Source organism: Cyprinus carpio, chromosome B1 (genome assembly GCF_018340385.1).
Source record: "Cyprinus carpio isolate SPL01 chromosome B1, ASM1834038v1, whole genome shotgun sequence".
In the NCBI taxonomy this organism is placed as follows: Eukaryota; Metazoa; Chordata; class Actinopteri; order Cypriniformes; family Cyprinidae; genus Cyprinus; species Cyprinus carpio.
The window spans coordinates 30,983,207-30,998,756 of NC_056597.1; the positions used below are offsets into that span (position 1 = coordinate 30,983,207).

Consider the following 15,550-nt stretch of genomic DNA (forward strand, 5'->3'; position numbering starts at 1 on the left):
ATGGAATCAAGTGATGATGTTTAGATATCGTACCTTAAAGTGATGATGTTACTGACCATTTCCTTATATCGTGCATTCTGCGTATTGATGATAATAACTGTATAGCTTCGCGTTATCGTCCGGGCAGAACTATTGTTCCAGCCACCAAAGACAGATTCACAAAATAACCTGCCTGATTTATCTCAACTGCTCTGTGTACCCATAAATACACATGAAACTAGACGAAATGACTAGCAACATGGGCTCTATCTTCTCTAATACATTAGACGCTGTTGCCCCCATCAAATTGAAAAAGGTTAGAGGAAAAACATACCGTGCCATGGTACAACAGTAATACCCACGCTCTCAAGAAAGAAACTCGTAGTCTTGAGCGCAAAACTAATTTGGAAGTTTTTAGAATTGCGTGGAAAAACAACAATATGTCCAGCTATAGACAGGCTCTAAAAAGCTGCCAAGGCCGAGCATATCCACAAACTCATAGAAAATAACCAAAACAATCCAAGGTTTTTATTTACCACAGTGGCTAGATTAACAAATAACAGACGCCACCCGATCTTAATATTCCCTCACAGTTATAGTAATGACTTTATGAATTTCTTTACTGATAAAATAGTTAACATCAGAAATGCAATAACAAATGTAGATTCTACAGCGTCTAATACTTTAGTTTTATCCATCGCACTCAAAGATAAACTGCAGTGCTTTACAACTATAGGACAGGAAGAGCTAAATAAACTTATCACTGCATCTAAACCAACAACATGTTTATTAGATCCTGTACCCACTAAATTACTGAAAGAGTTGTTATCTGTATCAGAAAAACCTCTTCTCAATATTATTAACTCATCGTTATCTTTGGTCACGTCCCAAAAACCATTCAAGCTGGCGGTTATTAAGCCTCTTATTAAGAAACCACAACTAGATCCTAGTGAACTGGCAAATTACAGACCCATTTCAAATCTTCCATTTATTTCTAGAACTTTAGAAAAAGTTATGTCTGCTCAATTGTGCTCCTACCTGCAAAAAAAAATGATCTCTATGAAGAATTTCAGTCGGGTTTCAGGCCCCCATCAAAGCACAGAAACTGCACATGTTAAAATTACAAGTGACTTGCTTGCATCAGACCAAGGCTGCATCTCATTGCTAGTTTTACTTGATCTTAGTGCTGTGTTCGACACCATAGATCATGACATACTAATATATTACAGAACTATACAGGTATCCAAGGGCAGGCTTTAAGATGGTTTAGATCCTACCTGTCCGATCACTACCACTTTGTTTATCTAAATGGGGAGTCATCTCATTTATCACCAGTAAAATATGGAGTGCCACAAGGATCTGTCCTAGGTCCTCTGCTATTTTCAATATACATGTTGCCCCTTGGTAATATCATTGGAAAATACGGGATAAGTTTCCACTGTTATGCTGATGATACTCAACTATATATCTCAACAAGACCAGGTGAAACTTCAAAATTATCTAAGCTAACAGAGTGTGTTAAAAATGTAAAAGATTGGATGACCAATCATTTTCTCCTATTAAATTCAGATAAGACAGAGATATTACTTATTGGACCAAAAAAACATTACACAGAATCTCGTAGATTACAATTTGCAATTAGACAGATGTACTGTTACTTCCTCTACTGTCAAAAAATCTGGGTGTTATATTAGACAGTAACTTGTCTTTTGAAAATCATATTTCCCATGTTACAAAAACAGCATTCTTCCATCTTAGAAACATTGCCAAGCTACGAAAACATGTTACCTGTTTCTGATGCAGAAAAGCTAGTTCATGCGTTCATGACCTCTAGACTGGACTATTGTAATGCACTGCTAGGTGGTTGTCCTGCATCCTCAATAAACAAGCTACAGGTAGTCCAAAATGCAGCGGCTAGAGTCCTTACCCAGGTCAAGAAAATATGATCATATTACCCCAATTTTACAGTCTCTGCACTGGCTACCTATTAAGTTCCGTATCAGTTACAAAATATTATTACTTACTTATAAGGCCCTTAATGGCTTAGCTCCCTGCGTACCTAACTAGTCTTCTACCACGCTACAACCCATCACGCTCCCTAAGGTCACAAAACGCTGGACTTTTGATAGTACCTAGGATAGCAAAGTCCACTAAAGGAGGTAGAGCTTTTTTCGCATTTGGCTCCCAAACTCTGGAATAGCCTTCCTGATAATGTTCGGGGTTCAGACACACTTCCTCTGTTTAAATCTAGATTAAAAACAAACCTTTTTGGCCAAGCATTCAAATAATGCATCTCATAATTTTGGACTGCAGTTAAATCTGATCAAATGCGCATTATTATTCTTTAGCTTGGGTTAAAACTAATTAATTTTACTTGGCTGGAACAGCAGCTACGCTAATTATGTCTCTATTTGTTTCTCTGTTTCTGCTGGATTTACATCCCGTGGTAACTAGGATTTACACAAGCTCCAGTCTGGATCCAGAACACCTGAGAAGAGATGATGCCAGCCCCTCAGAGGACCTCAGATGACGCTAACCCAGAGACAACATACAGAACTACCACATTTTGCTATAAGTTTGATTGCATAATTGCTGTTAATAGTGTTAATCGTCTGTTTGTTTACGTCTTTTATTGATTTTTCTGAACATTTCTGCCGTATGTACATAAAACTGACAGTCATCACTGATAAGCTACTACTAAATATTGTAGAAACTCAATTTTCTGTAAAGTTGCTTTGCAATGATTTGTATCGTAAAAAAGCGCTATACAAATAAACTTGAATTGAATTGAATTGAATTGAATCACGTTAATGCCAAGTGTAAACCCACCCTTGGAGCTGGCAATCATCTCGCGAAGAGAGAGACTCTTAATTGCTGTCCATTACAAGGGGAGACTTTGATATGGCAGCCATGACGGGATCCTCTTCAGTGACTCCCACAGTGAATGAGAATCCAGTTAAAAAAAAGTGTATAGTTCATAAAGTCTCTCAGTAATTTCCCCTCAGCCAACCATGATTTTACGGACTCCCTGAGTCCAAAACGAAAAATGTCTTTCAAAACAATATCGTCAAATGGCACAGAACTCACAGAACTGAAGAACAATCTCCTCAATTGAAGAGTCTCCTTGCCGAAGTCTTAGTAGCTGGTCAACTGGGCCCATGGTTGGCCTGGAACACTCCAAAAAAACTGCTGGATCCGGGTATGGCTGGTTATTCTGTAACGAAGGAGGTGACAACGGAGTGGGGATCCAATTGCAGGCTTTGTTAGAAGAGTGTGGTCGAAACAGGCAGGGTCAAACATCAGAAAACAATCACATCCAAGGCAATGGCAAAAGAGTAATCCATGAAAAAGGTGAAGTTAAAGGCAGGTAGCAAACAATCAGACTCAAGGAAACTCAAGGAAATTCCAGCTAGAGATTGCGACAAGAGGATACAAATATTAACCACATCAACAAAGATACTCTTATAGCTACTCTCCGTTATATAAATATATTTACATTTATTAATTTAACAGATGCTTTTATACAAAGTGGCTTATAAATAAGGAATATCACAATGTCAATTGAGCCAACAACATTCATAGTACATAATGCCAAGTATAAGTATAAAGTACATTACACAGGGAATCTGCAGGGGTTTTTTTTTAATCAAATTTAAGACTTAAGACCTTTTTAAGACCCACATAAATAAAAATAATATCATATGAGCAGGGCATGGCAATGTCTATGGTAACATATTAAACAGTAAAATGATTGTAAAAAAACTAATTTATAGTTCAGTTACAGGTTTTTCACACAAAAAAAAAGTTTTATAAAATGATAAAGTTCACATTTCAGCTTTTAAACCATTTTTTAAGAAAATGGATGAGTTAAATGTATCAATTACTATATTAATTTAAGCAATTATTTTTAATCAATTCCTGTATTAATTAAACAACAAATATATCTTAATTTCTTAATTGTTCAGATTGCATTAGCATTAGTTTACTGTTAATCCACCAGCTCACATTTACAACTTTGCTTGTTTGCTGCATGAAAACATGGCTCGATTTTCACACTGGCCTGAACCAGAGCCTTTGATTAGCAAAGCTGTGACACCCCCATATGTTTGCATAGGAACTGAGAAATATAATGAATAATATAATAAAGTTGCCTTGTGTTTTTAAGCATTATTTCTTCCTTGGGTTGAATTCCATATTTGCTTGCCTTTAATATTCACTTATGTTATATACTTTTGCGAATATCATAAAATAGTGGCATATGAGAAGTTAACCTTTTTAAATTTAATGTTTAAAAAAAATATAAACTCATAAAAATCGAGTGTTTGATAATGTTTAAAAATTCATTCAAATGCTAAATCTAAAAAAAGTCATTATGACCACAAATGTTCTAGAACTATACATATATATTTATTAAACAGCCACACGAGCATCTAGTTCTTAAACCATGGAGTTACATATGAATATTATTTTTCCGGCCACCAAATGCTTTTTTGCCTCTTTGCACTGGAATTTAAAAATGTTTTCTGTATTTATTTAAGTATTACACTAATTGTAATATAAATAATAAACGTATTGCAAAATGTTACACGTAAAGCCTAGTTCACACTACATGACTTTAAATGTCTGCAGATTACTGTGCTGTTCAGACTACATTTTCTGTCTTGAAGTCGTGGTGTTCACACTACGTAACACTACATAAATGATCCGCAACAGCAGGTCACACACTACGTGAGCTGACAACAGCTTTGTCACCCAGTGTCTCTAGCCACTCTCCAAAAACACATTTAATCATAAAACACATGCGAGAAGTGGAATGGGAATGATGCAAAACTACACATGAAATGGGTTGTTTATTTCAAAATGGTCATGGGGAAGAAATTAAACCACGTCACAAACCATATCACAGACCCACAGAAACCCTGATAAAAGATAGATCAGAAGTTCAATGTTGAATAGAAAAGGGTTTTAATAAAATGGGATCTATAGTAAGCACCTTTGGGTTACAGTTATAGGTTAGTAAAGTGTTCTACTGCACAGCACTGCTAATGGGTGCAGTATGAGTGCTATAAGTTGTTAATATGGTTGCTAGAATAAATGGCATATGTACTACTTAAGCATGCAATGCGAAACAAGCCTAATAACACACTTATGTTACAATGGAAATGCATGTCTTTAAAAATGCCTTAAATTTAACTGTGCAGGTCTCTCTAATAGTTAAGCTGAGTTGATTTACATCAGAAGCAGCGATGTTACCTCTCGTTGCTAAGAAATATAATATAGCAATTGAGTATGAACACTATTTTATTAGGGTGAGTTGCAGGACAGCGTTGACAAGAGTTTCTATGCTCCTGAATGTTTCTGTGTGTCTGCAGCACAATCTCTCTCTCTCTGGGCCCTGAAAGTAGTGGATTAATATGGAATGTGATTTAAACTGACTGGTACGACATGTGCATAAAAAACAGCTTTTAAAGCACACCTTCCAGCCAATTATATTTGAGTATTCAGACAGATCTAGGTATAAAAAAAAATCATCTTCTGACCAAATGATGTTAAATCTGACACAGAGACACTGAGGAATCATTATAAAGTCCAAATCCAGCATAGAGAGGTTCAGTGAATGTGGTGTTGAATGTGTGTAAGTGTGTGAGTGTGTGTGTGTGGGGGAAAGAAAAGCCGCAAATACAACACTACTATTATTATTTCTCCAGACAAATAATCTTTCACAACAGCAGGGCTGAAGGGGAAGGAATATTTGTGCTCTTATTTTTATGCCAGACAGAATAAATATTATTGCCACAGTAAAGATTCCAGGACTTGTCATTGAGTCCAAACCGACTGTCACTTCCTTCTTTCTTGTTGATTCCTTTATATGACACTGCTACATGACTCCAGCCGCTCCATTCAACCTCCCAGTAACAGCATCCGGTCAATCTCTCTTCACACAGAACCTGCTTAAAGCGCTCAAATCTCTCTGGATGATCAAGATACGGCTGATGCTCTTTAACACATTTTGTTTTTTGTTCCCTTCAAAGAGAATGAGACGAGTGTGTGCCGTGTTTGGATCCAGTGTGAGATCAAAGGCATCTGAACACAGGAAGAGAAGTCAGAATATCTATGACATCATTAAACATGCATCGTTGTGTTTGAACGTGGGAGAGGACTTACATTTTTTCAGTCCTGGAACGATCCTGAAATGTCCTCCATGGTCCAAACTGAACAGAGACAGAAATGTACACACAAACAAATAATGTTCAATGGAGTGATAACTAATGTATTTTGGAACAGTTTCACTGTTGTGTAAAACATACAGCAGTACTGTGTTTTGAGGGAAAAAAATAAAATCTGCATTTGAACCTGATAAAGGTTTTAAAAACTTACTGCGATTAGTGATATCATCTGGGGCACTAGTAGTGGTCGACCGATATATCGCCAAGTCCGATATATCGGCCGATATTGGCATTTTTCAAATATCCTATGGCCGATAAGTTTTTCTGTTTGGTCTATGTGTTAGAGGCGGGACTTTTATTTTGACGGCGCAGAGAGCGGCAGCGCCCGAGCACACAGTGCACACACTCTTTCTCTTGTTCGTCGTCGTCGTTAACAGTTCTGTCTAATATGGATACCGATTCCAAAAAAGTTGGGACACTGTACAAATTGTGAGTAAAAAATTTACAAACCCGATTCCAAAAAAGTTGGGACACTGTACAAATTGTGAGTAAAAAAGGAATGGAATAATTTACAAATCTCATAAACTTATATTTTATTCACAATAGAATATAGTGACAAATGTTGAAAGTGAGATATTTTGAAATGTCATGACAAATATTGGCTCATTTTTGATTTCATGAGAGCTACACATTCCAAAAAATGTTTAGCTAGCTAGGGTTGCCTATGGCAACCTGTATAATTTGGAATCATGTCATAATTAAGACATCAAAGCAGCGATAACATTACATTTTAAAATCATAGCATGCAAGAACACCCTATTTGACAAACGTTTTCTTAATCTGAAATTTCATTCTAGGTAGCTATGTAAGATTCTTGCTGGTGCAGATGGACAAGGATTGGCAGTTTAACACCCTGGCTGACACCTTTAAATGTTATATCTAACATGTGGATCTCTTGTTTTCTTTCCTAACACAGGTTTACTCTCAAGTGCATGTAATATCTTAAACACTATGGATTACGCTTACTATTTTTTTTTTGGAAGCTATATCCAGAGACAGACAAAACTATTTGAAGACTGGGCTACAATTGCAGACCGAATTCTTGCCTATGCGAGATGAAAAAGTGCATTTAGAGCTGGGTGACATGACTCCAGGTAAGCTATTTCTTGTAATATGTCTATAATCTATAAAACAAAAAATTTCAACTGTATTTGACAACTGTATTTTTATCAACTGGTAGATACAATCGTAACACTTTAGCACAGGGACCAATTCTTACTTTTAACTAGTTGCTGAAGCATTTAGGCCCTCTATAAATTAGCTCTAAAAATGCCATTAAACGGCTTATTATCATTATCATTATTATTAATGCTTGGTCTTTACTCCAGTACCCTTGCTGTTATTTCTCCTCTTCCCTCTGCTTTTCTTTGCTTGCCCTGTCTTGCCACTGTTGTAGTTCCAAAACTTATTTCCCTTCTTGTATAACCTTTTCAGCACAAAAACTCTTAGTAGTCCTCATGAATTAAGAAACCTGATGTTGGTATCCTCAGTCAGTTTACCATAATAAAAAATATATATTGTTTACATGTAAAGGCTGCGTTTTTTTTTTTCTTCTTTTAATTATTATTTTTTTTAAGATTAACCATGTGCAAATTCATTAGTCAACGGTATTTTTGTTCTTCAAATTCCAGTGAACCATTTACAGTTTTAAAACCCCGCCTTTGTTTCCCAGCATCACATGTAACTTATCCCATACGCATGGGGACAGTGGGGTGGGGGGCCTGCAGTGGTTTAATGGGGGTTGGGGCTAATTTGCATTTTCACGACACTGCATGTACAGAGAGACAGGTGTAGGAACATCTAAGTTATTTAAAGGAATGAAGACATTTTCACAAGAAAATGTGTTTCAATGTGTCATTTTGATTATGAGATCAGTTTCACAGTTTGCACTGTATTATTCTTATGGTTTAGATGCTAAAGGGGAGAGTGCTTTCAAAGTCCTGCCCACCCTGCTTCCCCCATCAATATACAAGAAAGGCAGAGAGGTATTCAGACCCACAACCACGGAATCCCGGAAGTCATTCATTGAAGTACAAACTGTAAGTTGTGTTTTACTTTTTTCTACTCTAATAAGGGTGGACTCACCAAGCCTGCATTTATTTTTAATGTTTTTTAAAGAAGTCCCTTCTTCTCACTAAGCCTGCATTTATTTTATCCAAAGAACAGTAAAAACAGTGAAATTATGAAATATTTTTACAATTTAAAATACCGTAACTGTTTTCTATTTGAGTATATTTTAAAATGTCATTTATTCTTGTGATTTCAAAGCTGAATTTTTTAGGGGTGCACGATATATATCTGCCGATGATTAATGTGCATCTTGTCAGTAAAGCCGGTTCTCTAATCAGTGATAAATTCCATCAGGTGCGTGATTTCACACAGAGCAGCTGTTACTACAAAGAACCGTTGTTCACAGACAAGCTGTGCAAATCCACGTTCATTATAAGCTTCCATAATTTCATCTATGTGAAATCACGCACCTGATGGAATTTACCGCTGATTAGAGAACCGGCTTTACTGACAAGATGCACATTTATCATCGTGCACCCCTAGAATTTTTAGAATTATTACTCACCTAACTCACTTTATCCTTCAGAAATCATTCTAACATTATATATATAGCCATATTCTGATTTGCTTCTCAAAAAAACATTTTTATTATTATATTGAAAACAGCTGAGTAGAATCTTTTCAGGTTTCTTTGATGAATAGAAAGTTCAGGACAGCATTTAACTGAAATAGAATCTTTTGTCACATTATAAATGTCTTTATCATCCCTTTTAATCAATATAAAGCATCCTTGTTAAATAAAAGGATTAATTTCTCTCTCTCTCTCTCTCTCTCTCTAACTATATATATATATATATATATATATATATATATATATATAAATTATACTGACTCCAAACTTTTGAATGAAATAATAATTAAAAAGCTTTTTTTTTTCAGATAAATGCTGAGCTTTATATTCATCAAAGAATCCTGAAAAAAATGTACTCAACTGTTTTAAATAATAATTATAGATAATAACAATAATAATAATGTTTCTTGAGCAGCAAATCAGCATCATAGATAGATAGATAGATAGATAGATAGATAGATAGATAGATAGATAGATAGTTGAGGTCAAGTGTTTACGTCCTCCTTTCAGAATCAGCAAAATGTTCATTACTTTACCAAAATAAAAAAAAAAATATTTTCTATTTAGTACTGACCTGAATAAGATATTTCACATAAAAGATGTATACATATAGTCCACAATAGAAAATAATGGTTGAATTTATAAAATTGACCCCATTCAACAGTTTACATGCCCTTGATACGTTTACACAGTTTTGTGATTTAATGAAACTATTCTACAATAACTGTTGTTTTTATTTGTGTCTGTTAGGGTTGGATGACATGTGTGACAGCACCCATTCAAAAACTGTTTTAAAAAGAAATGTCAAAACTTATTAAATGGATATTTACAGTTGCATTTTTCTGTATTGTGTAATTGTATTACAGAATAGTAATAATAATTTTACATTCCTTTGTGATCGGTATTTATTATAATTGGTAACATTGGTAAATATAAAGCAACCCAACGCGTGTTCTGTCCAATAGTGACTCAGCAGCTGGGTTAAGGTTGGGTTGTTTTTAACCCAGCACTTTTAACAGTGCAGGAGCACAAAAAACATATTTTTAAAGAAATTTCTAAACAAAGATCACATGCAGAAAGTAAGAGTGACCCCGAATAGTTGACGATTCGATGCTTCGATAAGAGGAGCCCGATTCAACTACCAATCTCACAGTCTAATATTTGCGGGGTGTTATGATCATGCCGTTTTCTACCAAAGTTAATATACAGCCTATGCTGTAAATAAAGAAGCTTTAAATAAATATTTTAACGTGCATGAATAAACCCAACCACCCCTATAGATTTCAGTTTCACTTTCTATCTTGGCGGCAGGGATTTAAAACTTTAATACGACTCAAGTTGACACTGGCAGAGTGAAAGACTGGATTTTTTCAATCAGGTAGAGTACAAGTGATTTCTTATCTCTTCAGCACGCAGCGCGAACAGGTCAAAATATTATTTATCTGGTATCAGATGCATTTGGTTGAGTTGCGCTGCAGTAAATCGCTTCACTGTATGTAGTACTATGGTGATTATCTCTTCAGCACGCAGCGCGAACAGGACAAACAACAATGCATAATATTGATAACTATGACTGGGACTGTCATATACATAAAATTATAATGAGAACACTATTATAATAAAACACTGTTTTATTAGTTGTTGTGTTTCTGCACGTTATTGTGTGAAGAACGCGTCCACAAAAGAAGTTAATTCAGAGATTCTATATGAGATAAACATTCGGGGCATTTTGTGCAGATAGCCTGTAAGTTGTAATATTAACGTTATGTTACAAAAACAACTATCAAAAACCTAAATCAGATAAATCAGCTCAAAACAAAAACAAAAAAAAAAAAAAAAAACCTGCTATCAAATGCTTCATTCTACTGGTCATCTTCAGCGCACGCAGCTCAAAGCAGAAATGCAGAATATCTACTGTCATATACATAGCGTTTATAATGAGAGCACTATTGTAAAAAATGTTGTGAATCCTTAGAGTTTCGCTGATCTTTAATGTTAACTGACTTTTAGTCCAAACATAAAACATTATTTTTGTATCTCCAAGGCATCCGTTACACATTTTCACTGTGTGTTAACATCAGTAATTATGACTGTTGAATGTCTGACTTGTTAACGATTCATGTATTTTGCCCCCGCCCCCAAACATATGATTCACCAATATTAAACAGTATTACCAATCTAGTGTTAACTTTAAACCATACTGTGCCACATACTTGAGTTTCTCCAGTTTATAGTTTGGATCCTCCAGTTTGTGCACATACTTGAGTTTCTCCAGTTTATAGTTTGGATCCTCCAGTTTGTGTTGGAGCAGCTGGACTTCTGATGGTCCTGGGTGATTGTAGCTCAGATCCAGCTCTCTCAGGTGTGAGGGGTTTGAACTCAGAGCTGAAGACAAATAACCACAGCCTTCCTCTGTCACCATACAGCCAGACACATCAGTAGGAAAATAGGTTGGAAATGTCATTCAGGTTTTCCCTTTTTGGAGCTTTACAGCCACTGTCCATTTATGTAGTTTTATGTATTTAAAGGTGTTATATATGATGTATATTAGAGGTCAAACGATAGTGGATTTTACAGATACCGATAGCTAGGTTGTACCACTCTGGCCAATACCGATAAATAAACTGATAGTTTTTAAAATATATACTGAAAGAGGACTGAACCATACTTTGTAAGTGAAAAAAAAAAAAAAACTTACAAAATGAATTATATAGTTCATTAATTTATGTTAACTTTAAAAATGTAAAAATTATTAAAAAATGAAAAAAACAAAACTAAAATGTATTAGTAAATGTTGAAATTAACACACTCGAACAAGATGACCATTTTTAAATATCTACACAAAAGCCATAGCATTGAAATTGCATACATATGGATATTGTATGTGTACTCTCACACTTTAATTGCTTCTATTCAAGAACACGTGATGATTACTTAATCAAAATAACTAAAATATGTTGATGGCAGTGATGTCGAATTGGTGGGCAGGGCTAAACTGGCAACAACGTATAATCGTGGGTGGGGCTAAACAGGCAGCGCTGTAGAATCATTGGGCGGGGCTAAACAGGCAGCGCTGTTTTGTCTGACTGCCTTCAATATAAGCTGTTTTTAGAATAACGGGAAAGTTTGAGTTCTAAGACTTTCATAGTACAATGACCTCTTGTATGTTAAAAGATCAAGGGAATTTTGGTTTCTCAGGAGAGGGGAGCGGTTTTTTTTTTAAAGATTTATTTATGGGCTTTTTATGCCTTTATTGGAAAGGACAGTGTAGAGTAGACAGGAAAGTGTTTTTTGGTGAAGAGAGAGGGGAGCGGGATCGGCAAAGGACCACGAGCCGGGACTCGAACTCGGGTCGCCGTCAGCGCAGTTGCGCTGTATATGTCGGCGCACTAACCGCAAGGCATTGGCGCCGACCAGTTCATGACCCCTTTAACCTGTTAACCCGCACCTGGACGCCAGTGCACTGAACGCTCTTTGTTTGCATGTGTCTATGTTTACGAATAGATCAAATGAAAAGGGACATAATCTTGACAAATTATATATCACTCTAAAAATCCTAGCCTCAAGCATCGACGATAGATCGCTTTTTTTCAATGGAAAGCTCATAAAGAATGTATTTGCTAAATTTGTGTAAGCAGTACATATCAAAACATGCATAATCAAAAAACAGTACATACCCGATTCATCGTAATAACGAGTCATAAACGCATCCACAGCTGTAAATAACGTTGTAATATGGATGGTAATTCCTTTGTTTATGTCTCATTTGTAGCATCTGCTTAGGATCATGTACGATCATTTGGGCTTTATGTCAGCTCCTTTTAGCCTTTTGACATTTGCATATAAATCGTAGACATGGCCCCCCCACTATCAAGATGATGTTAAACAGCAACTCTCTGCTCCTCTCCATCGGACTTCAAACACATTTCAAAGATATGTTAATGACCCTCAGGGCCAGAAAGCAAAGCCTAGCTGACCAGTGGACCTCCTCCATGCTTCCAAATACACATAACACACACACATGAAGACATTTTCTTTATTTAGACTACAATCAATCAGTTACAAATGTATCTGGTATATGCATGTGTTGTCTGTATGTTTCCCTATTACATTAGTCTAGTTACTACTGTTTATTTGTATTAGTTAAGCTCTAAATGCTAATATTCAGGTGTATGAATGTATCTCTGGTTTAATATTTTCTAGATGTTTTGTTAAAACTACAAAAATTATCCACTACATACACCAAAAACCATGATGTACTCTATGTGATCTTTAAATGCACCATACTATTTGTACCATATTTTGGGTAAAACTACACCAAATATTCAGGACAGTCATAAATCATGCAAATGAGGTGTCACTGGGACAAAGAAACACTTTTCCGCTAAAACTATACGCCTTGTTACTGGTCAATCTAACCAAAATGGGTGTTACAGGGAAACCAGATAAAACCTACTCCACACCTCAAAAAGTGAGGCTTCTCTTAACTTAAGGTTCCCTGGAGACACCCATCACCTTGGAAACCTTGCGACTCCCCTTCCGGGGGAGTCCGATCCTCTGGCAGTTTTTCAACAACTTTGTTGATTCACTTCGGAGCAGTCAACCCATGGATGAAATGACGAAGCTTTTACTCCTAACAGGATTCAACAGAAATCTATGCATTATACATGCACCAGGACACTTTACTCAGCAACTACAGAACCAATGCAAGTAACTGCTTGTTAACTATTTAGATGCACTTCTAGGCTTTGACCCCTTTTAATTAAGGTGATGTGATCCTTTGATGGTTCTTAACAGGTTGTGATTAGTTAATGAGTAAATACTACTATTACTCTAACTCTCTTGTGTGCAAGCGCTACCTCTCTCTACAGTTCGCACGCTCTCTCTCTCACTCTCTACAGTGCGCGCTCGCTCACATTGGCATCTATGTTTTAATATGTGTATGTTTTGTGTCTAGTCAGATGTGCATGTTCCCCTGTGGTGTACAACCCGATTCCAAAAAAGTTAGGACACTGTACAAATTGTGAATAAAAAACAGAATGCAATAATGTGGAAGTTTCAAATTTCAATATTTTATTGGATGACATATCAAATGTTTAAAATGTATCATTTTAAGGGAAAAATAAGTTGATTTTAAATTTCATGGCATCAACACATCTCAAAAAAGTTGGGACAAGGCCATGTTTACCACTGTGCGGCATCACCTCTTCTTTTTATAACAGTCTGCAAATGTCTGGGGACTGAGGAGACAAGTTGCTCAAGTTTAGGAATAGGAATGTTGTCCCATTCTTGTCTAATACAGGCATCTAGTTGCTCAAACTGTCTTAGGTCTTCTTATCTTCCGCTTTATGATACGCCAAATGTTTTCTATGGGTGAAAGATCTGGACTGCAGGCTGGCCATTTCAGTACCTGGATCCTTCTTCTACGCAACAATGATGTTGTAATTGATGCAGTATGTGGCCTGGCATTGTCATGTTGGAAAATGCAAGGTCTTTCCTGAAAGAGACGATGTCTGGATGGGAGCATATGTTGTTCTAGAACTTGGATATACCTTACAGCATTGATGGTGCCTTTCCAGATGTGTAAGCTGCCCATGCCACACGCACTCATGCAACCCCATACCATCACAGATGCAGGCTTCTGAACTGAGCACTGATAACAACTTGGGTTGTCCTTGTCCCCTTTAGTCCGGATGACATGGTGTCCCAGTTTTCCAAAAAGAACTTCAAATTTTGATTCGTCTGACACACAGAACAGATTTCCACTTTGTCACAGTTCCTTTTTAAATGAGCCTTGGCCCAGAGAAAATGCCTGCGCTTCTGGATCATGTTTAGATATGGCTTCTTTTTTGACCTATAGAGTTTTAGCCAGCAACGGCGAATGGCACGGTGGATTTTAGTTCACCAACAATGTTTTCTGAAAGTATTCCTGAGCCCATGTTGTGATTTCCATTACAGTAGCATTCCTGTATGTGATGCAGTGCCGTCCAAGGGCCCGAAGATCACAGGCATCCAGTATGGTTTTCCGGCCTTGACCCTTACACACAGAGATTGTTCCAGATTCTCTGAATCTTTGGATAATATTATGCACTGTAGATGATGATAACTTCAAAATCTTTGCAGTTTTTCTGAGAAACTACTTTCTGATATTGCTCCACTATTTTTCACCGCAGAATTGGGGGAATTGGTGATCCTCTGCCCATCTTGACTTCTGAGAAACACTGCCACTCTGAGAGGCTCTTTTTATACCCAATCATGTTGCCAATTGACCTAATAAGTTGCAAATTGCTTCCTTATATGTACATTTAAGTTTCCCGGCCTCTTATTGCTACCTGTCCCAACTTTTTTTGGAATGTGTAGCTCTCATGAAATCCAAAATGAGCCAATATTTGGCATGACATTTCAAAATGTCTCACTTTCAACATTTGATAGGTTATCTATATTCTATTGTGAATAAAATATAGGTTTTTGAAATTTGTAAATTATTCCATTCCTTTTTTACTCACAATTTGTACAGTGTCCCTAACTTTTTTGGAATCGGGTTTGTAGTTTAATAAACATCCATATTCACGCTTGGTTGTCTGTGTTTGCTGATCACAGGACGAGGTCACTTTAACGTTCCGTTTTTTTTTTACATGCTCTGGGAGCAATGTATTAGTAGTAAGATTATTTTTCCTGGCCAGAGAAAATAATTTTACTTAGA

The 15,550-nt window shown here is 36.4% G+C and overlaps 1 long non-coding RNA gene across 1 annotated transcript; it reads right to left on the bottom strand.

Annotated features, from left to right (window-relative positions):
* Window positions 1–5,714: 5,714 nt before the first annotated feature.
* On the bottom strand, window positions 5,715–11,273 carry LOC122136025. Its single transcript, XR_006153877.1, has 3 exons — window positions 11,109–11,273; window positions 6,145–6,191; window positions 5,715–6,063 (listed from the first exon to the last, which is right to left on the bottom strand). It is a non-coding gene; the product is annotated as an uncharacterized LOC122136025 (long non-coding RNA).
* Between the last annotated feature and the right edge of the window lie 4,277 nt (window positions 11,274–15,550).